The sequence below is a fragment of the Heterodontus francisci genome, chromosome 34, assembly GCF_036365525.1.
Source record: "Heterodontus francisci isolate sHetFra1 chromosome 34, sHetFra1.hap1, whole genome shotgun sequence".
NCBI classification, from domain to species: Eukaryota; Metazoa; Chordata; class Chondrichthyes; order Heterodontiformes; family Heterodontidae; genus Heterodontus; species Heterodontus francisci.
Genome location: NC_090404.1, coordinates 41,021,646 through 41,047,758, shown reverse-complemented (window position 1 = coordinate 41,047,758; position 26,113 = coordinate 41,021,646). Strand labels below are relative to the sequence as shown.

The following is a 26,113-nucleotide window of genomic DNA, read 5'->3' as shown; positions in this document are numbered from 1 at the left end:
ACTCAGGCCCCCTCCCCCAACTCTTTTTCTGGTACATTGATGACTGTATCGGTGCCGTTTCCTGCTCCCACCCCGAACTGGAAAACTTTATCAACTTTGCTTCCAATTTCCACCCTTCTCTCACCTTTACATGGTCCATCTCTGACACTTCCCTTCCCTTCCTCTACTTCTCTGTCTCCATCTCAGGGGATAGGTTGTCTACTAATATCCATTATAAGCTCACCGACTCCCACAGCTACCTCGACTACACTTCTTCACACCATACCTCCTGTAAGGACTCCATTCCATTCTCCCAGTTTCTCCGTCTCTGACGCATCTGCTCTGATGATGCTACCTTCCATGACGGTGCTTCTGATATGACCTCCTTTTTCCTCAACCGAGCATTTCCCCCCACTGTGGTTGACAGGGCCCTCAACTGCGTCCAGCCCATTCCCCGAACCTCTACCCTCACCCCTTCCCCTCCCTCCCAGAACTGTGACAGGGTTCCCCTTGTCCTCACTTTTCACCTCCATATCCAAAGGATCATCCTCCGCCATTTCTGCCACCTCCAGCGTGATGCCACTACCAGTCGCATCTTCCCCTCCCTTCCCCTGTCAGCATTCTGAAGGGATCATTCCCTCTGCGACACCCTGGTCCATTCCTCCATTACCCCCACCACCTCGTCCCCGTCCCATGGCACCTTCCCCTGCAATCGCAGGATGTGTAATACCTGCCCATTTACCTCCTCTCTCCTCACTATCCCAGGCCCCAAACACTCCTTTCAGGTGAAGCAGCGATTTATTTGTATTTCTTTCAATGTAGTATACTGTATTTGCTGCTCACAGTGTGGTCTCCTCTACATTGGGGAGACCAAGGGCAGACAGGGTGACCGCTTTGCGGAACATCTCCGCTCAGTCCGCAAGCAGGACCCTGAGCTTCCGTTTACTTGCCATTTCAACACTCCCCCCCTGCTCTCATGCTCACATCTCTGTCCTGGGATTGCTGCAGTGTTCCAGTGAACATCAACGCAAGCTCGAGGAACAGCATCTCATCTACTGATTAGGCACACTACAGCCTACCGGACTGAACATTGAGTTCAATAATTTCAGAGCATGACAGCCCCCCATTTTACTTTCATTTTTAGTTATTTTTTCTTCCTTTTTTTTTACATTCTTTTTTACTTTTTTTAGAATTTTTTTTTGCATTTATTTCATTTCATCTTAGTTTGTTCAGTTTGCTTACCCACTGTTTTTTTTCAGGTTTGCACTTGCTGCTGTTCAATAGTCAGTGTATTAACACCTAATCTGTACTAATGCTTTGTCTTTCAACACACCATTAACATATTGTTTGCCTTTGCTCCGTGACCTTTTGGTCAGCTATGTGGCCTGGTCCAATCTAGACCTCCTTTGTTATCTCTTGCCCCACCCCCACCTCACTTGCTTATAACCTGTGACTTTTCTAATATTTGTCAGTTCCGAAGAAGGGTCACTGACCCGAAACGTTAACTCTGCTTCTCTTTTCACAGATGCTGCCAGACCTGCTGAGTGGTTCCAGCATTTCTTGTTTTTATTTTTGAATTTGTACAGAAATTGATTCTTTTTAGCAAAGTTAATGAATGTGATCAGGGTCACAAAACTTGTTCTGCTGAATTTGTGTCACAGTGACTTACGAAGTCCTACTGCTACTGAATTTCTTACAAGCTTAAGACTTAGTTTTTAAATAATACTTTTAAATTAAAGCCCATTCGTTCCAGCATGATTCTTAATTCATTAATTACAAACCAACCAAGGTCCATTGCTTTGTAATCATTGTTTCTTGATGGGTTACTGCTTAATACATTCATTTGATTAATGTAGCTGCTGAAACAAGACACAAAATTAACTTTTTTACTCATGTGTTAGTATTACAATGGCTTACTTAACCTTGTTAGTTGTTCCAGAGGATACAGTGTGAAAATGGTCAAGTTAAGCTAAAGTCTCGCTACCCAACCTACTTACAACTCCCAAGTTTGAGGGTGAAATATATGACAACATATTTACCCCTCACAACTCTTCATTGACTATTACTTTCTTTTAGACACAAGAGCTGGGTTCCAGCTCAATTCAGTGTGCTTCAGCTGTCTTGAGGTAAGATTTTTCAAGTAACAGAGGAAGACTATTATTACAATTGTGACCATCGTTTGTATCAACATGAACAGAAGAGAAATAGTTCTGAGTCAGGGATGTTGACTTGTATTCACAACTGTTTCCCACCTAAGTCTATTTCCCCCAGATTTCCAATTCCTTTGTCTCATTGTTCATGTTCTTGTCACATCATAAACCAGTGCTTTTGGGATGTTACAATATTTTAATTATGGATTATAAATCTAAGGATAGAGGGGGTATGGGGTGTCTCCACTGAATTATTGTCTTTAATGCTTCCTCCTGCATTCCAAAGTCAACTCTGATTTCAGTAATGTTTTGAGTAGGTACAGGGAACATGATATAATTCCCTATCTGGGTGATCTTAGTGGGTTTGAAACAATACACCAAGCAGTGAATTATCTTACAATATCCCCACCTCAAGGGCAATTCTTGCATACTTTGAACTTACATATTTACTCATTTCCAAGACATTTTGTGCAGTGATTATGTTTAATTGTGATCTTGTCTGGCACACCAGGTGCTTCAAGTAGCAAGTGTGGATCAGTAAGTATATTAGTGCCAATAACTGGGTTATAATCAATACATGTGAAATTATTCTAATCCAGGGGGGAATTTCCATGTTTAACCCTGTTTCCCACCAATGTGATGAATCCCCTACCCCTGGAATATCTTTAGCTATAGTTTTATTTCCTTGCTGTAGTGTGTAATAACGGTGTTGGGAGGTGTTCACTTGACTTATTAATGTTGTTAAGGTTATAGGTAGTTCAGGGATGTGGTACCCAAATTTAGTGACATAAACCTCCAGGTTTATGTTCTAGCCATCTTTTGCTGGTAAGACCTGTTGGTCAGGCATCTCAATGGCGAGGTGAGTTTTCCCCCTATCACTGTGGTTTTGATCGGTGTAATACAGTCGGTCCCAATTTGAACATTTAAGTTCCCGTGATGGTAATAGTCTTCGAAGGTGATAAAACAAGACTTCCCTTCTCGTACATAGGCCGTTCTAGTTCTCACATCTGATGAACCTGTAACTTCCACAGTACAGTTCAGCCCCTTCCCATTCCAATTAAAAGCACATGTGTCTCTTTAGTGATCATATAAATCATATGGGCAAATGAGGATATCCATGCTTGTTCTGTATCCCTGTAGGTTTCGTTCTATCCAAGTTAGTTCTTCTAACTAGATCAACCATTGAAGTGATGTCAGGAATCGATTAATGACACTTTCCCTCATAACCCCTATGTTTTCTGTTCTAAACAGAGGATTAGACATGGTTCCATTCATAAGACTGGGCATGTGTACTACTAGTCCAATAGCTTCTGGTTCCCCACCTTGTGACATTTGTGCTTGACCGGGTGAACCTCAATCAGACTCCTAATTTTACAGAATTCTGCATCGTCCTGATAACAGGATCATCCTGATAAATGTCTATTTGTTACCCAAGTGGGAAGACGTCCTTCATTGATATCTGGGGTGCCAGTTGTAGCTTTCCTGGATTCAGGGTTCAATTTAATCCAACAAGGGTGACTTGTTCGTGACTACAACAAATCACTATGGGTACAGGTATATATTGGTTATAAGTGTTGTCGATTTATTCAGCAGTTTACATTCAGTGCAAAGAAGTAATACTTAACAAAGACAATAATCACAGGCTGATACTCAGAACCTCGGCGGTAGCCCTCCGAGTGACTGTGGTCCGGTCTCTCTTTCTCTTGCTGGGTTCTGTTCTCTGAAGATTCTCTTCTTTCTTCCTCTGGGTTTCTAGTTCTGCTTCTCATGTTCAATAGCTATTCTTTTATACCCTTTTTTGCCTTTGAGCCTCTGTAGCAGCTGACACACGCCTGGACTATCTCACTCATTCTGTTCCATCATCATTTTTCAAAACTTTAAAATGAAATTTATGCTTAGTTTTCTGGTATCTCTTTGTTCCATTTTCTTGCACCTTTGTTATTTCTTATCTAGAAATTCATACAGTTGTTACATGAGGTACAGCAATGTCTTTTACTCGAGTGATAACAGATCTTCGAAGCTTTTAATCTTCTGTTTTTATTGTAACTTAATTAATATTCAGTTTTTCACGATCTGTTAATTTCAAACATATCAGGACATTCTTTTCACATTTAACTCAAGGTTTCTTTTTCGCTGCTCTGCCAGTTTTTTTTTAACATAACCTTGGTTCAGCATCAGGCTTTGCTTCTCAGCCTCAGACCATGTTTAACTGAGCTTACACATATTATGGTTACTATAACAATATTTGAAAGCATTATTACTTATAATCACTTCTAATTAAGCTTAAACTTTGCAAGACACTACACCAAACAGTGAACTCTGTTACAATATTGCTGTGGGTCTGGAATCACATATGCACCACATTAAATAAGGACAGCATTATTTCATTCCATAAGGAATATTGGTGAATCAGATGGATTTTTACAACAATCACTGATAGTTTTATAACATCATTATTAAGACTAGCTTTCAAGTGCAGAATTTTTAAAAATTCATTGAAATTAAATTCCACCAGTTGCCATGGTGTGGTTTGTACCCATACCAACAGGACAGCATCCAATCACATTACCACTATGTCACCATTGCCCCAGCACACTAGATTGCTATATGCAGGAGAATGTCTGTTCTCTAACACCTCGAGGGGACAGAATAAAGAATGATCCCAACTGTAAGAAACCCTCGAGTCATTTGAAAATATCGTTCAAATGCTGACAGGTTCAAACTGCCAGTTTTCATTACATTGAAGTTAATGGAAAATGGGAGAGTGGTTATGTTGGAACAAAACACTAGTTAGACCACAGCTCACCTCCTTCAGCCCCACAACCCTCTATGTTGTTGGATTACACCCTGAGATAGACAATGTAAACGGATTCCCCTCACCCACCAACACAGCAACTTCTAAACAAAACACAAACACGTATGTAAGACATGATCTTCTTTTCTGAAGCCGTGTTGAGTATCTGTAATGACTCCTTCTCTTCCCCAGTGATCAGAAACAGCATCTCTTAGGATCCCTGCAAACATCTTCCCTGTGATCGAGCTCACACTGATGGATCTGTAGTTCCCTGGCTCTGATTTGTCTCTGATTTGGAAAATGGGAACTACGTGAGCAACCTTCCAATCTCAGGGAACAATCCCTGACTCTACTGAGCTGTTGAAGATACAGACAAGGGGCTCACAGATCACCTGTCCCATCTCTTTAAACACCCTTGGGTAGATATCATCTGGACCTGGAACACCATCAGGTTTGAGATTTTCTATTTTATCCAGGATGACAATCCCTTTCTAATTTAATATTTATGATGTTATTGTCAGCAGCACATCCCACAGCTGGAATCTGAGCATCATCCACAGGAGTGCAGACTGATGTGAAATAGTCATTTAACAGTTCTGTCATAGCCTGGTAATCTGTTTCAATCTGTCCTGAACTGTCTCTCAGTGTCTCGAAACAATCTGTATCCATCTTCTCACTCCTGATGTAGCTGGAAAAGCTTTTGCCACTATTACCATCATTGTGCACCATATTCTTTTCCAAAGATCTCTCAGTTTCTCTAATGGCTGATTCCATCTCGCTCAATTTCATTTTATTATGATTTAGAGATACAGCACTGAAACAGGCCCTTCGGCCCACCGAGTCTGTGCCGAGCAACAACCACCCATTTATACAACCCTACAGCAATCCCATATTCCCTACCACCTACCTACACTAGGGGAAATTTACAACAGACAACCTACCGATCACCTGCACGTTTCTGGCAGTGGGAGGAAACCGGTGCACCCAGAGAAAACCCACACGGTCACAGGCTGTACCCAGAATCGAACCCAAGTCCCTGGAGCTGTGAGGCTGCGGTGCTAACTACTGTACCACTATGCCGTGATCTCACTGCAGGTGATATTTGTCCGTATTCTTCTGGGAACTGAATTCAACTTGCTCCAAACTGCGTTAAATTTAAGACAGTTGAGGGAGTCAGGCATCATTTACCCATAGACCAACATTGGCAGGTAAAACCCCAGATGGTTCCTTAGTAAGGATTCCTCTGGTTTCTCACCATGTATCTGTCAGGATACTGAAACCCAGCTTTCTCACACCACAGTCCACTCCTGGAGGCTCCACTCCCTCAGCCTACAACCTTCAGCAGGGTCAGTGGTGGAGTTTCACAGTGGGAGTGATCCCAGAGTAACTGACATGATAGCACTCCTGTGGATGTTCTGTGTATTTTTAGTTATCCTGGTGTCTAACACTCACACATCAATAAAACATGGAATTCCTGGAAACACGCTGCATGTCCTTCTTTATCTGGAGATTAAATATCTGTTGTATAATTGTACCAGAAGTGACTTCCTGCTTCTGCTATTTTAATGCAGACTTAAATTTGTTTCATTTCAAAAGGTTTATTTTAAATGAGTTAACACCTGTGTTAAAATTGGAGACTCAGGACTTGTCACACAAACACATTAAATCTCCACAGAGTAATGCAATATTAATTTTCAGACTGGAAACTTATACCTGCCGTTTCACTTTCAGTCAGGAACAGGTCACAGTTTTACACCAATCTCTGATTTGACAGCACATTTCCAGCATTCCGAAGAAGGGTCACTGATCCGAAACGTTAACTCTGCTTCTCTTTCCACAGATGCTGCCAGACCTGCTGAGTGATTCCAGCATTTCTTGTTTTTGTTCCAGCATTCACTGTTGTTCTTCCTGACTCGAAACACAGTTGTAAAGGAGCCTTCTGTTCCGTGCCCAGGAGCTCTGAACATGGAAGAGAGCGGCTGGGACACATTTCTTACAGGCTCAGGATTAACCCACACGGGGACTTTGCTGTCAGTGAAGAGACATGAGAAAGACCAAAGTGCCATGATCCTGAAGGACTGTGTTCAGGCTGAAGTTCTGTTCCTGCTGTACGACCCTCCCCCAGATTGTCCTTTCTGAACTCCAGCCAGGTGATGCTAAACACTCAGGTGGGAAAGACAACAAATCTACAACAATGTGTTCAAACAAAAGCTGATTTATTTGACCTTTATTTTCTGCAGGACTATCCTGTGAATCGAGGTCTTTGTTTTGGAAGATGGAAATGAGACGAATTTCCAAGCACAATTCATTCGAATTGCACGTTGAGTGGTTGCATTGTTGAATTGGTAATCCAGGGTTTCTGGATAGATCGACTTTGCCAAAAACATTTGAAAATAGAAATAAGAGTAAAATTCTGTGCATGTTGGAAATCTGAAATCAAAACAGTAACTGCTGGAAATACTCAGCAGTTGAGAGAGGAACAGAGTTCTGATGAAAGGTGACAGACCAGAAACATTAATATTAACATCCAGGCCTTGCATGGGGGGCTGTTAGTTCACTTGGCGAGCGTGTGCTGCTAATACTGTGAAGGTCATGGATTCAATCCCTATACAGACCAATCCTTCGACCAGCAGTGATTTATGTGCTTCCTTTGGGTACATGGTGTTGTTATGGCACTGATAATCCACAGCCCATAGCTCGCACCCATGGCCTATGAGCTCAAATCCAACCGCAGCAGCAGTGGATACGTTCCAGTTATCATGAACTCATGCAAATCTGGCCCTTTTCAACTCTGCTCAGTGAAGGTGGCTCAAAACTGTCATCCATTGCTGAAACAACCTCTCTGGTTCACTGATACTATTTCAAGAAGGAAATCTGCCGCTCTGGCCTCTATGTGACTCCAGACCCACAGCAAGGTGGTTCACTTTTAACTGTCCTCTGAAATGACCGAGCAAACCATTGACTTTTCAAGGGCAATTAGGGATGGACAATAAATGCTGGCTTCATTTGGAAATTGCTTTGGATGTTTTTGCTGCCTTACGTTTTCTCAAATTACCAAATAACTGATTGTCACCCAGGAGAATTGACGTTCTTCGATGTTCCCTTTTCTGTTGGTTCCTGGATGTTAGCATCGCTGGCCCATCAATAATTGCTCTTGAGAAGTTGGTGGTGAGACACCTTCTTGAACTACTGCAGTCCATGTGGTGTAGGTACACCCACAGTGTTGTTAGGGAGGGAGTTCTAGGATTGTGATATAGTGACAGTGAAAGAACGGTGATATTGTTCCATGTCAGGATGGGGTGTGGTTTGGAGGGGAACTTGTAGGTGGTGGTCTTCCCATGCATCTGTTGCCCTTGTCCTTCAAGATGGTAGAGGTCACGGGTTTGAAAGGTGCTGTCGAAGGAGGCTTGGCTTTATGGGTGATAATGAAGAGAAAGCTGTAGACTGCAAAAAGATATCAATGGGCGAGTGACATGTGCAGAATAGTGGCAATTGGAATTCAAACCGGATAGGTGTGATGTGATGTATTTGGCAAAGGCTAACAAGGCAAGAGAATACAAATAAATGGAAGACATATAGAGAAACAGAGGGACCTTGGAGTGCATGTCTACAGATCGCTGATGGTGGCTGTTGTCGTGTGTCTTTGAGTGGGTTTGTCCATAATTTGTATACATCATCAGGGAGGGTAGGATGTTGTCTGACACGTGACACAATAGTTGGAATGTGTTTTATTGACCAAGCAAGACACACTAGTAAGAGCTCTCCAGCAATATTTGTATACTGCTGCAATCTTTTTTTTTATTTCCAAAATATACTTTATTCATAAAAATCTGCAAAAATTACATTGCCAAACAATTTCAAACAGCACCAAAAAATACAAACATTGCAAGGGAGATCAGTTTCCTTCTATACTATCATGAATTTCTTCACAACCCTTCCCTTTCACTATTGTCATGCCAATTACTGTTTTACATTGACAGCAAATGAAAATATCAATGATACAGTTCGAGGGGTTTCCCATGGATCCAGCCCCTCAGTTCAGCTTGGTGGGGGTCCTCACACTGTGGTCTTTCCCCATTGAGCCTTTGCTGCGGCTGCCCCAAGCTTTAGTGCGTCCCTCAGCACGTAGTCCTGGACCTTGGAATGTGCCAGTCTGCAACATTCGGTGGTGGACAACTCTTTGCGCTGGAAGACCAGCAGGTTTCGGGTAGACACAAGGGCATCTTTCACCGAATTGATAGTCCTCCAGCAGCAGTTGATGTTTGTCTCGGTGTGCGTCCCTGGGAACAGCCCGTAGAGCACAGACTCCTGTGTTACAGAGCTGCTTGGGATGAACCTCGACAAAAACCACTGCATCTCTTTCCACACCTACTGCTGCAATCTTTTTTTTTATTTCCCAAATATACTTTATTCATAAACATCTGTAAAAATTACATTGCCAAACAGTTTCCAAACAGCACCAAAAAATACAAACATTGCAAGGGAGATCAGTTTCCTTCAATACTGTCATGTGTTTCTTCCCAACCTTTCCGTTTCACAATTGTCATGTCAATTACAGTTTTACATTTACAGCAATTGAGAATATTAACGATACAGTTTGAGGGGTTTCCCATTGATCCAGCCCCTCAGTCCAGCTTGGTGGGGGAACCTTACACTGTGGTCTTTCCCCATTGAGCCTTTGCTGCGGCTGCCCCAAGCTTTAGTGCGTCCCTCAGCACGTAGTCCTGGACCTTGGAATGTGCCAGTCTGCAACATTCGGTGGTGGACAACTCTTTGCGCTGGAAGACCAGCAAGTTTCGGGCAGACCAAAGGGCGTCTTTCACCGAATTGATAGTCCTCCAGCAGCAGTTGATGTTTGTCTCGGTGTGCGTCCCTGGGAACAGCCCGTAGAGCACAGACTCCTGTGTTACAGAGCTGCTTGGGATGAACCTTGACAAAAACCACTGCATCTCTTTCCACACCTGCTTTGCAAAGGCACATTCCAGGAGGAGGTGGGCGACCGTCTCTTCCCCACCACAGCCAACGCGGGGGCACTGTGCGGAGGGGGCGAGACTTCGGGTGTGCATGAAGGATCTGACGGGGAGAGCTCTTCTCATCACCAGCCAAGCTACGTCTTGGTGCTTGTTTGAAAGTTCTGGTGATGAGGCATTCCGCCAAATGACTTTGACGGTCTGCTCGGGGAACCATCCGACAGGATCCACCGTTTCCTTTTCCCGTAGGGCCTTGAGGACATTCCGTGCAGACCACTGCCTGATGGACCGGTGGTCAAAGGTGTTTTTCTGCAGAAACTGCTCCACGAAGGATAGGTGGTACGGCGCCGCCCAACTGCATGGTGCGTTCCGCGGCAATGTGACCAGGCCCATCCTTCGCAACACCGGGGACAGATAGAACCTCAGCACGTAGTGACACTTGGAATTTGCGTACTGGGGATCTACACATAGCTTGATGCAGCCGCACACGAAGGTGGTCATCAGGATGAGGGCCACGTTGGGTACATTTTTCCCGCCCATGTCCAGAGATTTGAACATCGTGTCCCTCCGGACCCGGTCCATTTTAGATCCCCAGACGAAGCGGAAAATGGCTCGGGTGACCGCCACGGCGCAGGAGTGGGGTATGGGCCAGACCTGCGCCACGTAGAGCAACAACGTGAGCGCCTCGCACCTGATGACCAGGTTCTTACCCACAATGGAGAGAGATCGCTGCCCCCACATGCCCAACTTTTGTCGTACCTTGGCTACTCGCTCCTCCCATGTTTTGGTGCACGCCCCGGCCCTTCCGAACCATATCCCCAGCACCTTCAGGTAATCTGACCTGACGGTGAAGGGGACAAAGGATCGGTCAGCCCAGTTGCCAAAGAACATGGCCTCGCTCTTGCCGTGGTTAACTTTGGCTCCTGAGGCCAGTTCGAACTGGTCGCAGATGCTCATCAGTCTGCGCACGGACAGCGGATCCGAGCAGAAGACGGCGACGTCATCCATGTACAGGGAGGTTTTGACCTGAGTGCCTCCGCTGCCTGGGATTGTCACCCCTCTTATGCTCGCATCCTTCCTAATAGACTCAGCAAAGGGTTCAATACAGCAAACAAACAAGACCGGGGACAGAGGACAGCCCTGTCTGACTCCAGATTTGATCGGGAAACTTTCCGATTCCCACCCGTTGATTGACACTGCGCTACTGATGTTTGTGTAGAGCAGTTGGATCCAATTGCAGATTCCCTCCCCAAACCCCATTTTGGAAAGCACGTCCATCATGTAGGTGTGCGATATCCTGTCAAAAGCCTTCTCCTGGTCCAGGCTGATGAGGCAGGTGTCCACCCTCCTGTCCCGTACGTAGGCGATCGTATCCCTGAGTAGCGCGAGACTATCAGAGATCTTCCTGCCGGGTACAGTACAGGTCTGATCGGGGTGAATCACCAACTCCAGAGCAGACTTGACTCGACTGGCTATGACTTTGGACAGAATCTTGTAATCAACATTAAGCAGTGAGATGGGCCGCCAATTTCTGATTTCTGCCCTCTCCCCCTTCTGCTTGTAAATGAGGGTGATGATGCCTTTTCTCATGGATTCTGACATGCTGCCGGCCAGGAGCATACTCTCGTATACTTCCAGCAGGTCTGGGCCGACCCAGTCCCACAGGGCCGAGTACAACTCGACCGGTAAGCCGTCGCTCCCGGGAGTTTTACTCGTCTCGAAAGACTCGACGGCCTTTGTCAGCTCGTCCAGAGTTAGCGGCTTGTCCAGTCCCTCCCTCCTGCTGTCATCTAAGACCTCTGTGATAGATGACAGGAAGGACTGGGAGGCTCTGCTGTCTGTGGGCTTCGCGTCATACAGCCCAGCATAAAAGGATTTGCTGATCCTGAGTATGTCGGGCTGCGAAGACGTTACCGAGCCATCTTCTTCCTTCAGGCTGCTGATAACAGAGCTCTCTCTGTGTACCTTTTGGAAGAAGTAACGCGAGCACGTCTCATCCTGCTCAATGGAGCGGACTCTGGACCGGAAGATGATCTTGGAGGCCTCCTTGGCAAAGAGCGAGGCCTGCTGGCTCTTCACCTCTTGGAGGTCCTCCTTGACCTCGACCCCCATTGACTGCAACCGGAGTAGATTTTGCATAATTTTCTGGAGTCAGGACCGTTCCCTCTGTCTCTCTCTCGCCTTCTGAACACCTTTGTGGATGAAGAACCTCTTGATGTTCTCCTTAATCGCTTCCCACCAGTGAACTGGAGACTCAAAGAGGGGTTTCACGGTCCTCCAACCTTTGTAATCCCTTTTGAGTTCCTCAACGTTCTCTGGGGTCAGCAGTGTCGCATTGAGCTTCCACGTCCCTCTGCCAACCCGCTGGTCGTCCTGTAAGTGACAGTCGGCCAGTAAGAGGCAGTGGTCGGAGAAGAACACCGGCTTGACGTCGGTGGATCTGACCGTGACAGCACGGGACACAAACAGGAAGTCAATCCTGGAACGGGCAGACCCGTCCGATCTTGACCATGTGTATCTGCGCTGCGCTCCGTCTGCAGGTTTGCTGAAGACGTCGTGCAGTTTGGCATCCTTAACTGTTTCTATTAGGAATCTGGACGTAGCATCCAGTTTGCTGTCGTCACTGCCGGATCGTCCAGCCGCATCGATGATGCAGTTGAAGTCACCGCCTAGGATGACCGGCCTGGACGTCGCCAGCAGCAGTGGGAGCTGCTGGAAGACGGTCAGCCGCTCGCTGCGTTGTACCGGGGCGGACACGTTGATCAACCGTAGCGGAGCGTTGTTGTACATCACGTCTGCTACGAGGAGGCGGCCGCCCACCACCTCCTTAACTTCGGAGATGGTGAAGTTACCTCCCCACAGCAGAATACCCAGGCCGGAGGAACGGCAGTCATTACCCCCCGACCAGATCGATGGCCCGTGGGACCACCATCGCGACCACTGCCTGTAGGTGCTGAGGTGTGGTATTCCACACTCCTGCAGAAACAGTAGGTCAGCTTTGACCTTGGCAAGGTAATCCAAGGTTGAAACACATCGCGTAGTCGATTTAATGCTACGCACATTAATGGAAGCAATCTTTAAATAAAGAACTCACAATATAGTTTAACAGTCCGATCTGTCTGATTGGTGTGGTTGCGATTGAAGGACAGAGGAAACACAATATGGTCACAGTGAATGATTTGTCGAAGATTTTGAGTTTTGAAGGCACATTGGGAGAGTATTAGATTGAGTTTGGGACTACAGCAGCATTCTGCAAGGGGAGCAGAAGCTGTCAACAGAGCTCTAAGAGGTGAAACACTATCAGCAGGCAGTACTCCATTGGGAACAGTGAGTAACTGTACTGAGGGGACACCGGTTCAGTGTCAAAGGGGGTGTGATCAGTTGACTTCGTTCAGGCCAGTGTAAGTTAATTCAAAAGCAGGCTTAAAAAAGACTGGAAAAGGCCAGTGCTGATCGATTCAAAGGCAGGCTTAAAATAAAATGCTGAAAAAAACCATCACAGCCATTACAGCTATTTGAGACATCATGGTGCTGTTCATGCCAAAACACCACTTTGTGGACAGTGCCTGAAAAACTGTGTGAAGGGGAGCAACAGGGCCACAGACCCTCAGTGCCATAGAGTTCAGAAACAGGTGATGGTAAGTAAAAGTACTGCAGGCAGCTAGATCTGTAACACATTGAAACCTTCCAGTGAATGAAAATTGGAAAGTTTCTTCCTACCTAGGAAATCATGGAAAATCCCAGAAATGTCAGCAAGATGTCAGTTAAATTCCCACGTATGAATTTGAAAGCCACAATCCTCTTCCCAAATTTAAACTTTTCAAACATATGATAAAGCTATGGTTCCTTGATTTGGCTGCACCAGAACCAGATAAACTCGCAGTTCAAATTCAGATAGCTATTGGAATCGAAGGTCTTCATAAACTACATACCTCAGGCTTATCAGAAGATGATCAGAAAGAGCCTAAGAAAATATATAGCACGCTAGAAGAACAAATCCATGTGAAAATCAATTTCAAGAGACATCAGTTGGAATTTATGTCACATTGACAGCAGTGTAGAGAGACAATCGACTAATTTGTCAGTCACTGTGGGGACAATGGCGGGGATTGAGACTTTTCTAAAGTTGAGTTATCTGAAAGAATTGCAGAGCTGCTAATAGCATTGACAGCTATTGAGGCTTTTTAAAATGTTCTCGTAGAAGGTCTTAACATTGAAGCTTTATTAAAAGACAAGTATAAATATAAAACTGCACTTGCAGGCCCACAGAGTTTGTGAGCACCAGTCATGCTTTGAAATATCAGCTCAGGAACCAAGATAATGAAACTGGACACATGGATGATTTGGACTCATTCACTAAGAACCATCAGAACACTGTCCAAACAAAGCCTGAACACAGACTGTGGCAGCAGTGGAATCCAAACCCACACAAAGACTGGAACCTTAAATCCAGCACCTTTGACTGCTCGGCCACACGACCACTTGACAGTGGCTTTGGCTGTTAAATAATTGATGGCTGATTAAAAGGTGCTTTTCTTCAGGATTATCCTATGAATCGAGGTCTTCGCTTTGGAAGATGGAAGTGAGATGAATTTCCAAGCACAATTCATTCAAACTGCAGGCCGAGTGGTTGGGTTGTTGAATTGGTAATCCAGGGTTTGTGGATGAATAGACTTTGTCAAAGCCATTTGAACATAGAAATAACAGCAATGTTCTGTACATGTTGGAAATCTCAAATCAAAACATCAGCATCTGTTGAGAGAGCAAGAGTTCGAATGAAAGGTCACAGACCTGAAATATTAACATTAACACGGACTATCCACATTGGAGCCTGTTAGTTCAGCTGCTTGGCGTGTGGTGCTCATCACACCAAGGTTGTGGGTTTAATCCCCATGCAGGCCAATGCTTTGACCAGCGATACTTTTTGTGGTTCCTTTGGGTACATGATGCTGTTGTGTTGTCATTGCATTTATAATCCACAGGCCATGGTTTGTACTCAGGGGCTGAGATTTCAATCCCACCAAGGCAGCCACTGCTGCATTTTGGACTTCATTAACTAATGCAAATCCAGCTTATTTTAACTCTGCTCAGTGAAGGTGGCTTGAAATTATCATTGATTGGTGGAAAAACCCTTCTGGTTCGCTAATGTGATTTAAAACCATAGAAGAATTATGGCACAGAGGAGGCCATTCAGCCTGTCGTGTCCATGGTGGCTGAAAAAACTAGCTGCGCAATCTAATCCCCCTTCCAGCACCTGGCCTGTAGCCTTGCAGGTTACAGCATTTCAGGTGCATGTCCAGGTGTATTTCAAAAGAATTGAGTGTTTCTGCCTCCAGCACCCATCCTGGCAGTGAATTCCAGACTCCCACCACCCTCTGGGTGAAAAAACCTTTCCTCATGTCCCCTCTAATCCTTCTACCAATCACTTTAATTCTGTGCCCCCTGGTAATTGACCTCTCCACTAAGGGAGACAGGTCCTTCCTGTTTACTCTATCTAGGCCCCTCATAATTTTGTACACCTCAATTAAGTCACCCCTCAGCCTCCTCTGTTTTAAGGAAAACAATGCTAGCCTATTCAATATTTCCTCATTGCTGCAACTTTCGAGCCCTGGCAGCATTCTTGTAAATCTCCTCTGTATTCTCTCCAGAACAAAAATGTCCTTTCTGTAATGTGGTAACCAGAAATGTACGCAACACACCAACAGTGGACTAAACAGCATTTTATACAGTTCCAGCATTACATCCCTGCTTTTGTCTTAGAGTCATAGAGTTATAGAGTTATACAGCACAGACACAGGCCCTTTGGCCCATCTTGTCCATGCTGGCCATCAAGGACCTAACCATTCTATTCCCATTTTCCAGCACTTGGCCCGTAGCCTTGTATGCTATGGTGTTTCAAGTGCTCATCTAAATACTTCTGAAATGTTGTGAGGGTTCCTGCCTCTACCACCCCTTCAGGCTGTGTGTTCCAGATTCCAACCACCCTTTGATTGAGAATTATTTTCCACAAATCCCCTCGAAACCTCCTGCCCCTTACCTTAAATCTATGCCACCTAGTTATTGAGACCTCAACGAAGGGAAAAAAAAAGTTTCTTCCTGCCGACCTGATCTATGCTCCTCATAATTTTATATACCTCAATCATGTCCCCCCTCAGACTTCGCTGCTCGAAGGAAAACAACCCTAGCCTATCCAGTCTCTCTTCAGAGCTGAAATGCTCCAGCCCAGGCAACATCCTGGCGAATCTCCTCTGCACCCTCTCCAGTGCAGTCACATCTTTCCTGTGGTGTGGTGCCCAGAACTGTACACAGTACTCCAGCTGTGTCCTCACTAGCATTTTTTACAGTTCCATCATAACCTCCCTGAATTTATATTCTATGCCTCGGCTAATTGATACAAGTATCCCTTATACCTTCCTAACCACCTTATCTACCTGTGCTGCTGCCTTCAGTGATCTATGGACAAGTACACCAATGTCGCTCTGACTCTCTGTACTTCCTAGGGTCCTACCATCCATTGCATAATAACCTGCTTTGCTAGACTTCCCAAAATGCATCACCTCACATTTCTCAGGATTAAATTCCATTTGCCACTGCTCTGTCCATCTTACCAGCCCATCAATATCATCCTGTAATCTAAAGCTTTCTTCCTCACTATTTATGACATCACCAATTTTCGTGTCATCTGTGAATGTACTGATCGTACCTCCTATATTCACAACTAAATCATGAACATACACCGGAAACAGCAAGGGTCCCAACAGATTCTTGCAGTGCAGCACTGGTCACAGGCTTCCAATCGCAAAAACAACTGTCAAGCCTCATCCTCTGCCTCCTGCCACTAAGCCAATTGTGGATCCAATTTACCAAATTGCCCTTATTCAAGAAGGGTAGCAGAGATAAACCAGGTAATTACAGGTCAGTGAGTCTAACATCAGTGGTAGGGAAACGATTGGAAAAAATTCTGAGTGATAGGATTAATCTCCACTTGGAGGGACATGGATTAATCAAGAAAAGTCAGCATGGCTTTGTCAGGTGGAGATCATGTCTCACAAAGTTGATTGAATGTTTTGAGGAGGTGACTTGGTGTGTCGATGAGGGTAAAGCAATTGATGTAGTCTACACGCTCTTCAGTAAGGTTTTTGACAAGGTCCTGCACGGGAGATTGGTCAAGAAGGTAAGAGCCCATGGGATCCCAAGCAATTTGGCAAATTGGATCCAAAATTGGCTTTGTGGCCGAAGGCAGAGGGTGATGGTCGACAGTTGCTTTTGCAATTGGATCCTGTGTGCAGTGGTGTACCACAGGGATCGTTGCTGAGACCCTTGCTGTTTTTAGTGTACATTAATGATTTAGATGTGAATAAAGGAGGTATGATCAGTACATTTGCAGATGACACAAAAATTGGTGATGTCGTAAATAGTGAGGAGGAAAGCTTTAGATTACAGGATGATATAGATAGGCTGGTAAGATAAGCACAGCTGTGGCAAATAGAATTTAATCCTGAGAAGTGTGAGGTGATGCATTTTGGGAGGACTAACATGGCAAGGGAATATACAATGGATGGTAGGACCCTAGGAAGTACCTAGGGTGTACTTGTCCATAGATCACTGAAGGCAGCAGCACAGGTAGATAAGATGGTTAGGAAGGCAGATGGGGTCGTTGCCTTTATTAGCTGATGTATAGAATATTAGAGGACGGAGGTTATGATGGAGCTGTACAAAACGCTAGTTAGGACACAGCTGGAGTACTGTGTACAGTTCTGGTCGCCACAGTATCGGAAGGATATGATTGCACTGGAGGGGATGTAGAGGAGATTCACCAGGATGTTGCCTGGGCTGGAGCATTTCAGCTATGATGAGAGACTGTATAGGCGAGGGTTGTTTTCCTTAGAGCAAAGAAGACTGAGGGCGGACATGATTGAGGTATATAAAATTATGAGGAGCATTGATTGGGTAGATAGAAAGAAACTTTTTCCCTTAGCGGAGGTGTCAATAACCAGGGGACATAGATTTAATGTAAGGGGCAGGAGGTTTAGTGGGGTATTGAGGGAGAAGAAAATCACCCAGAGAGTGGTTGGAATCTGGAACACACTGTCTGAAGGATTGGTAGAGGTCAGAACCCTCACAACATTTCAGATGTATTTAGATGAGCACTTGAAATGCCATAGCATACAAGGCCACGGGCCAAGTACTGGAAAATAGGATGAGAATAGCTAGGTCCTTGTTGACTGGCACAAACACGATGGACCAAACGGCCTGTTTCTGTGCTGTATAACTCTGACTCGATGACTAAATGACTCGAGTGAGAGAGAGAGAGAGAGAGAGAGAGAGAGAGAGAGAGAGAGAGAACAGTGGTTAGCACCGCAGCCTCACAGCTCCAGGGACCCGGGTTCGATTTATTATAAGTGGAAGAGAATGAGGAAGGAGTGGCTCCCAATTATCTAACTAGCATCACATTTCTGCTTGTGGGATCTTGCTGTGCACACAATGCCTTGAGCGTTTTGGAATTTTCAACATTGGCCACACTTTACACATTAATTAATGGATTAATTTCACAGCATCAGGACTGCTTTCACAATGTTTGTTATAATTCTTGAATAATGCTTGTGTTTTAGGCAGTGAGATGCATTTTGATGTTTAAATCCAATGTGCAGCAACCATTTTAACTCATTTTAGAGTCATAGAGTCATTTACAGCATAGAAGGAGGTCATTCGTTGAGTTTCTGGTTGTGGATTTCTCTCTGTGTGTCTCTCTCTTTCTCCCTATCTTTCTCACTGAATGAGAGAAGTGGGAGAGAGAGAAAGGAGACAGCGAGGGAAACAGTGGGTTGTCATCCTTTCATCTACGAAAGATGATCGACATGAAGCAAACAAGCCATTTGGGGGGGTGGGGGAGGGGGGATCTTCTCTTTGTTCACCTTTGCTGATGGCTGTAAAAGCCAATCATTGAGACGCGGGCTCTGCCACAAGTGCTGCACATGAAGCTGTCAAGTGATGCTGTGAGTTGTTGCTATTTCCTTCCTTCGTCAGCTAGTGACTCCCAAGTGCGATAGTCGACATTTCGGGCCTTCAGGTCAAGCTTGCAAGCAACCTTGAAGCGGAGCCTTGGGTGCCCACTGGTTGTCTGGCCCCAGCTACCTTGGTCTTTGGGTTTGCAACCATCCTCTATCTTGTGGACTTGTCTGATCCACCAAAGCCACCTCTGTTTGATTAGTGCCAACACACTTGGGAGCTCTGCCTTTGAGAGGACTGCCACATTTGTGATTTTGTGCTGCCAGGATATACCCATAATGGGCCACAGACAGCAAAGATGGAAATTATTGAGCTACTTTTCCTGGTAGCTGTCAATCACCCATGTTTCATAGCCATACAGCAAGGTGTTGAGATCACAGACCTTATAAACTATTAGCTTGGTCCTAATGGTCAGCATGATGTTATCCCATGCACCTTTCACAAGTTGGCCAAAAGTGGTAGCTTCTTTCCCTCTGTGTGTGTCGAGCTCTGCAATCACGAGACAATTTATTTCTCACTGTGGAACCAAGGTAGCAGAATTTGCTCATCACTTCCAGTTAGGTGTTATTTGTGTGATCAAGGCTGGAGTTTCAACAGCTTGTATCATGACCATGGTTTTCTTCATGCTTCTAGTCAAGGAGAACAAATTACAGGCATGAGAAAGACAGTCCATGCGCTTTGTAGCTCAGGTTCTGTGTGAGCGACTAGTATAGCATCATCAGCATAGAGGAGTTCTCTGAGCGGGACGTGAGGTGTTTTTGTCTTTGTTTCCAGCCTTGAAAGATGTGGAGAGGCTGAGAGCCAGGGAGGTACAGTGATAAAGTTGCAGGAAGAGATAGAGAGGGTGAAATATACAGGTTACATCGGGTGCTCTGGAATATGGGTTCCCAACCTTTGTGTTTCTGAGGCCCCCTCCGCCTTCACCTTGTTGTAAAAATATCTCAAACCTCCTAAAAAAACACAAGACTTTTTTCTTCAGGTAAGAATGAGCAACAAAGAGAGTCTTATTTATTTATTATTATTATTCCGCTCTGGAGGAAGCTCTTGTCCAAGGATTCCTCGTGTCAAAACACACACACTCTCTGCATTGACATGTTACAGCTGCTAACGTCTCCTGGAGAGAGAAATGAAATATTGTTCAGAACAAACTTTTTACAATAAAAGACACATCAATAGCCTTTTCTCTGTCACTCACTAAACATTGACAATCTCTGCATCATTTACACATCCCCCACAATAAACCCAGAGACTGTAAAGTGGGAACAGATGTAAAATGTGAGAGGGATTATTAGGTGCTGAGATCTTGCCCATTGTCATGTTAATTTAGGTACCAGGGCTGTTTTGAACAGAGACATTCCAGGGAGCTGCTTTTTGATGATCTGTGAACTTATTCCTACAAGATTATTGTTGAGAACATTTACTGCATCTTTCAGCTAATCAACAGAGGGACAGTGACATGACCAGGCCCCAGTCTGTCCAGAAGCAGCTAAACTCTCTTTAAAACTGCCATTAAGGTGTTAATTCCTTATCATTGTCCCAGGATTTATCTTTACACATCAGGCCTTTGGGAAGTGTGTGAGAAGGGGGTGGGAGGATGGTTTTCTATACAGCTGGGCAGTCACTAAACACTGGAGAGCCCCAGAGCCTGTCTCTCTCCCTCTGCGTTTAACCTGTCATTTCAATCTCTTTCTCACCCTCTATTTCTCTCTCTGTCTCACCATCTGTTTATGCCTCATTGTGAAAACACAAACATTGGTGATTCCCCATCCCTCTTCTGTTCACTGTCCCCGTACCCACTCAGCCCAGGATTCGTGTTGTACATTCAATGTCACAGTGCGAAGAAGCTGATGATTCCTTCGGGAGACCTTTTAAACTCACTGTCCCAGGATTTACTTTTTTGCAAATCAGATCTTCTGGAAGGTGAAATAAAAACAGAAAGTGATGGAAATACACATATATAAATACATATAAATTCTGCAGCACTTTATCAAATGCCTTTTGAAAGTCCATGTACCCCACATCAACAGCATTGTCCTCATCAATATAATAAAAGCAAAATACTGCAGATGCTGGAAATCTGAAATAAAAACAAGAAATGCTGGAAATACTCAGCAGGTCTGGCAGCATCTGTGGAAAGAGAAGCAGGGTTAACATTTCGGGTCAGTGACCCTTCTTTGAAATTATTATTACTATTGTCCTCATCAACCCTCTCTGTGATGTCTTCAAAAACTCCAGCAAGTTAGTTGAACATGATTTTCCCTTAACAAATCCGTGCTGGCTTTCCTTAATCAACCCACATACTGAGTTAGGTGACATATTGAGTATTCTGGAAGGGAACAAAACATTACAAAGAGACATTGATAGATTTAGTGAGTGGAGAAAACAGTGACAGCAGGAGGTCAATGTGGGGAAGTGTGAGGTCATTAACATTAGAGTCATGTATGGAACAGAGGAGACCATTCAGCCCATCAAGTCCATGACAGTTCTCCACACAGTAATCCAGTCAGTCCTACTCCCCTGCTTGATCCCTGTAGCCCTGCAAGTTTATTTCCTTCAAGTGACCATCCAATTGACTCTTGAAATCAGTGATTGTCTCTGCTTCCACCACCCTCATGGGCAGCGAATTCCAGATCATTTACTACCCACTGTGTAAAAAAGTGCTTCCTTATATTCCCTCTGCATCTCTGGCCCAAAACTTTCAATCTGTGTCCCCTAATCCTTGTACCATTAGTTAATGGGAACAGTTTTCCTTGTCTAACTTATCCATGCCTGTCATAATCTTTTACTCTTTGATTAAATCTCCCCTCAATCTCCTTTGTGCGAAAGAGAACAACCCCAGCTTTTACAACCTCACCTTGTAACTAAAATCTCCCTCCCTGGAACCATTCTGGTAACTTAGATCTGAGGAAGATGAATCAGAATATTTTCTAAATGATTAAAAGTTAGGAACTGTGAAGGGACAGAGAGATTTAGGGTTTCATGCACAGAAATCACTAAAAACTACTGGAATGAGAGAAAAGGGAATTAAAATGTCTAATGGATTGTCTGCCTTTATCTGAAGGGTGAAAGTAATGCTGCAGTTATATGCAACTCTGGTTACACATCATCTGAAGTGAGGTAAATAAAAGCAAAATACTGCAGATGCTGGAAATCTGAAATAAAAACAAGAAATGCTGGAAATACTCAGCAGGTCTGGCAGCTTCTGTGGAGAGAGAAGCAGAGTTAATGTTTCAGGTCACTGACCTTTCATCAGAACTGACAAATATTAGAAATGTAAAAGGTTTTAAGCTAGTAAAACGGGGATGGTGCAAGAGATAACAAAAGATGTGTTTTTCTGGACAAGGTCACAGAGAATAACTGACCAGAAGTTCATGGAACAAAGGCAAATGGTATGTTAATGGTGTGATGAAAGACAAAACGTGTGAGGTGTTCAGTTCTGGGCAGCACATCTCAGGAAGGATATATCAGCTGTGCAGGAGGTACACTGAACATTCACCAGAATGATATCAGGACTAAAAGGGTTAAATTGTGAGGACAGGTCATATAGACTGGGCTTGTATTTCATTGTGTATGAAGATTAAGGGGTGATGTAATTCATGTAATAAAGAAGATTAAAGGTTTTAAGAGGGTCGATAAAGAAAAATGATTTCCTCTGTTGGTGGAATGCAGAATAAGATGACACAACATTAAAATTAGAGCTGGGCCATTCAGGGGTGCTGTCAGGGAGCACTTCTTCACACAAAGGATAGTGAAATCTGGAACACTGTCCCCCCAAAAAGCTGCTATGGATGGGGAGAAAAGGAAAATGTCAAAACTTGAGAGTGACATTTTTATTAGGTAAGGTTACAGGGATATGTAATCAACACGGGTAAAGGTAGTTGTAATATGGCTCAGTCATGATATAACTGAATAGAGGAACAGGCTCGAGGGGCTGAATGGCCTCCTCCCACTCATGTGTTCCTCTGTTTTACAGGATCACTGGGACTGATTCCCTGAGGCTCCTCTCATAATACCGAGACCGTCTACTCCTGACCATTATGGAGCAAGGGTTTTCAGGGTGGTCGAGACAGGACAACAATCTCCCCTTCATCGACACATGATCCTGACTGTGAGGTGACGGTGTGTCTGGGAGAACAATGGGTGGACACAGTGTGTGTTGTTATTTTAATGATAATCTGAACCTCAAGAAACAAACCACCCTGAGGAGTGAAATAAGGTTCGTTGGCTCCTGTTATCTGGGCTGTTTGAGCTGGACAAGGCCTGACCCAGCACTAACAGGACAGTATAAGTCCACTGGGAGATGACATAAGGCTGAATTCAGAATCAAATACATCACTTTCATGAAATAATGAGTTGAGAAAGGGTTCATTAATAACCTTGTAATAAAGAGGCCTCGAGGGGAGTGTAACCATAATATGGTCGAATTTTATATTGAGTTTTAAAGTAATTTAGTTTGGGACAATACTGGGGTCTTACGTCTAAACAAAGCAAACTTCGCAGGATGAGGGGCGAGTTGGCTAAAGTAGATTGGGACACTACATCAAAAGATATGATGGTAGATAAGCAATGGCTTGCATTTTTAGAATTAATACATAATTTGTAACAAATGTACAATCCGTTAAGTCACAGAAATCCCATAGAAAAAGTGGTCCAACCATGGCGAACAAGAGGAGTTAGAGGTAATATTAGATTGAAGGAAGAGACTTATAATGATCCCCCAAAAAGTGGTATGCCTGAGGATTGGATGGATTTTAGAATTCAGCAAAGCAGGATCAAGAAATTAATAAGGAAAAAAAAATCTGAGTGCAGATTAACAAGAGACATAAAAACAGATTGTAAATGTTTCTATACCTATAGAAATAGGAAGAGATTAGAGAAAGGAAATGTGGGCCCTTTAGAGAGAGACAGTTGAAATTAAAATGGGGAATAGGGAAATGGCAGAGACATTAAACAAATGATTTGTATCTGTCTTCATGGTAGAAAACACAAAAACATTCCAGAAATAGGAAACCAAGTGTCTCGTGAGAATGAGGAACTGAAAGAAATCAGTAAAAGTAAAGAAATAGGAATGGAAAAATTAAAGGGACTAAGTGGCAACAAATCCCCCGGATCTGACAACCTTCATCATCAGGTTTTAAAAGAGGTAGCTGCAGAAATAGTGGATGCATTGGTTTTGATCTTCCAGAATTCCATAGATTCCAGTGCAGTTCCCAAGGATTGAAAGGTAGCAAACATAACCTTGCTATTCGAGAAAGCAGAAAGAGAGAAAATGGGGAACTATCAACCAATTCGCCTCACATCAGTTGTCGGCAAAATGTTAGAATGTATTATTCGGGGAAATGGTATCAGGACACTTAGAAAATCATAATATGATTAAGCAGAGACAACATGGACTTGTGAAAGAGAAATCACGTTTAACAAATCTGTTGTAGTTTCTTGAGGATGTAACTAGTAAGGTGAATAAGGGGGAAGCAGTAGTTTATTTGGATTTTTAAGAAGCAAGAAGCATTTGATAAGGTGCCACACCAGAGGTTATTACGCAGTTAGGACTCATGGGATTGAGTTAATATATTAGCATGGATTGAGATTGGTTAATGGACAGAAAGCAGACAGCAGGAATAAATGGGTCATTTTCAAGTTGGCAAGCTGTAACTAGTAGGGGAAAGTAGCTTGGGCTTCAGCTATTTACAATCTATAGAAATGGCTCAGATGAAGGGATTGAGTGTAATGTATGCAGGTTTGCTGATGATTCAAAGTTAGGTGGGAAAGCAAGAAATGAGGAAGACAGAAAGAGGCTTCAGAGAGATACAGACAGGTTGGGTGGGTGAGTGGGTAAGAACATGGCAGATGGATTACAATACGGTGAAATGTGAAGTTATCCACTTTGATAAGAAAAATTTAAAAAAAACAATTTTAAAAATGTATGTTGAGAAACTGAGAAATGTTTGCATTCAGAGGGACCTGGGTGTTGTTACGACCAAGGTGGGAGTAATGCACTGTTAATTCAGTCCCACTGCTTCACAGGTCACAGCGTATTAGTAAAGTTTCCCATCTACTAGAAATTAGCCAAATTAAACACTTTATTTATCCCCCAGAATAAAGCACACAAAACCAGATTTCTTCAAACAACAAAATTAACTATTTATTAATAAACTAAATCTTAAACAATAATGGGATGAATCAATGCATATATATAAAAAAAATCTTCTTATTCTTCCCAAGCCTCATGCACACACACATATATTCAAAAACCAGTTAACTGGGGAGAAAGAGTTTTTGGTGTTCAACTGTTTCTTCGGAATAATACAATTGTTGGTGGTCTGGTAGGATATTTCGAAATCGGTGAGGTGGCCCAGAGTTGAAAAGTCAGAAGCCACTCAAAGTCTCTCCAGGCAAGTTTGTTGAACAGTCTGTGATGAGTAGACGGTCAAGGCAATTCGTCTACAGCAGGCGTCACACAGATCTTTCAGCAAAAGGTATAGCAACAGGTCTACTTAAATTTTAAAGTAGCAGTCCAGCAATAGTAGCTTTCTTGAGATTTCAGGATCTCCCAAAAAGCAAATGAGTAACAGGAATCACTCTTGAGGCAGAGATTTTTCAGAAGCAATAGGAATTTGCTACCTTTAACAATGCAGGGCTTCCTCTCAGCAAAGGAGCCTTTCTCCACAGACAGTAGCAACTCCTCTTTCTCTGGGTCTTTTCCTCTCCAGGTAGAACACAGACATAACTCAAATGTGGAATTTTGTTCTACAAGAGATGCCTTCTTTTCAGGGAGAGGTCTTTTTCGAGTCTGCCAAAAAACACAAGTCCCAGCCAGTTTGTTCTACCTTCTGCCTGCCCAGCACTGATCTTTCACAAAGCAAAGTGAAATTGAACTCTTAACAATGTCATGTGACCTATCATTGTCCTTGCTGTTGTTGCTTGGAAACAAGTTGCCTTGGAGACTGTGCCCCACCCAGTTCAGCATTCAATTTTCTCAGGCTTGCAAAACACAGAACTCCAAGTTTTTTCCTTTGTGAAAAGCAAAGCACATGTAACAGTGTCCTTGTACATGAATCACAGGAAGCTAACATCGAGGTACAGCGAGCAATTAGGAAAGCAAATAGTATGTTAGCTTTCGTTACAAAGGGATTGGGGTAGAAGAGTAAAGAAGTCTTACTACAATTATACAGGACATTGGTGAGGCCCCACCTGGAGCAGTGTGTGCAATT

General features: G+C 43.8%; 1 pseudogene; it reads right to left on the bottom strand.

Moving 5' to 3' along the window:
* The window catches only part of LOC137349408 (zinc finger protein 585A-like), a 229,568-nt pseudogene that overhangs the window by 65,922 nt on the left and 137,533 nt on the right, over positions 1–26,113 (bottom strand).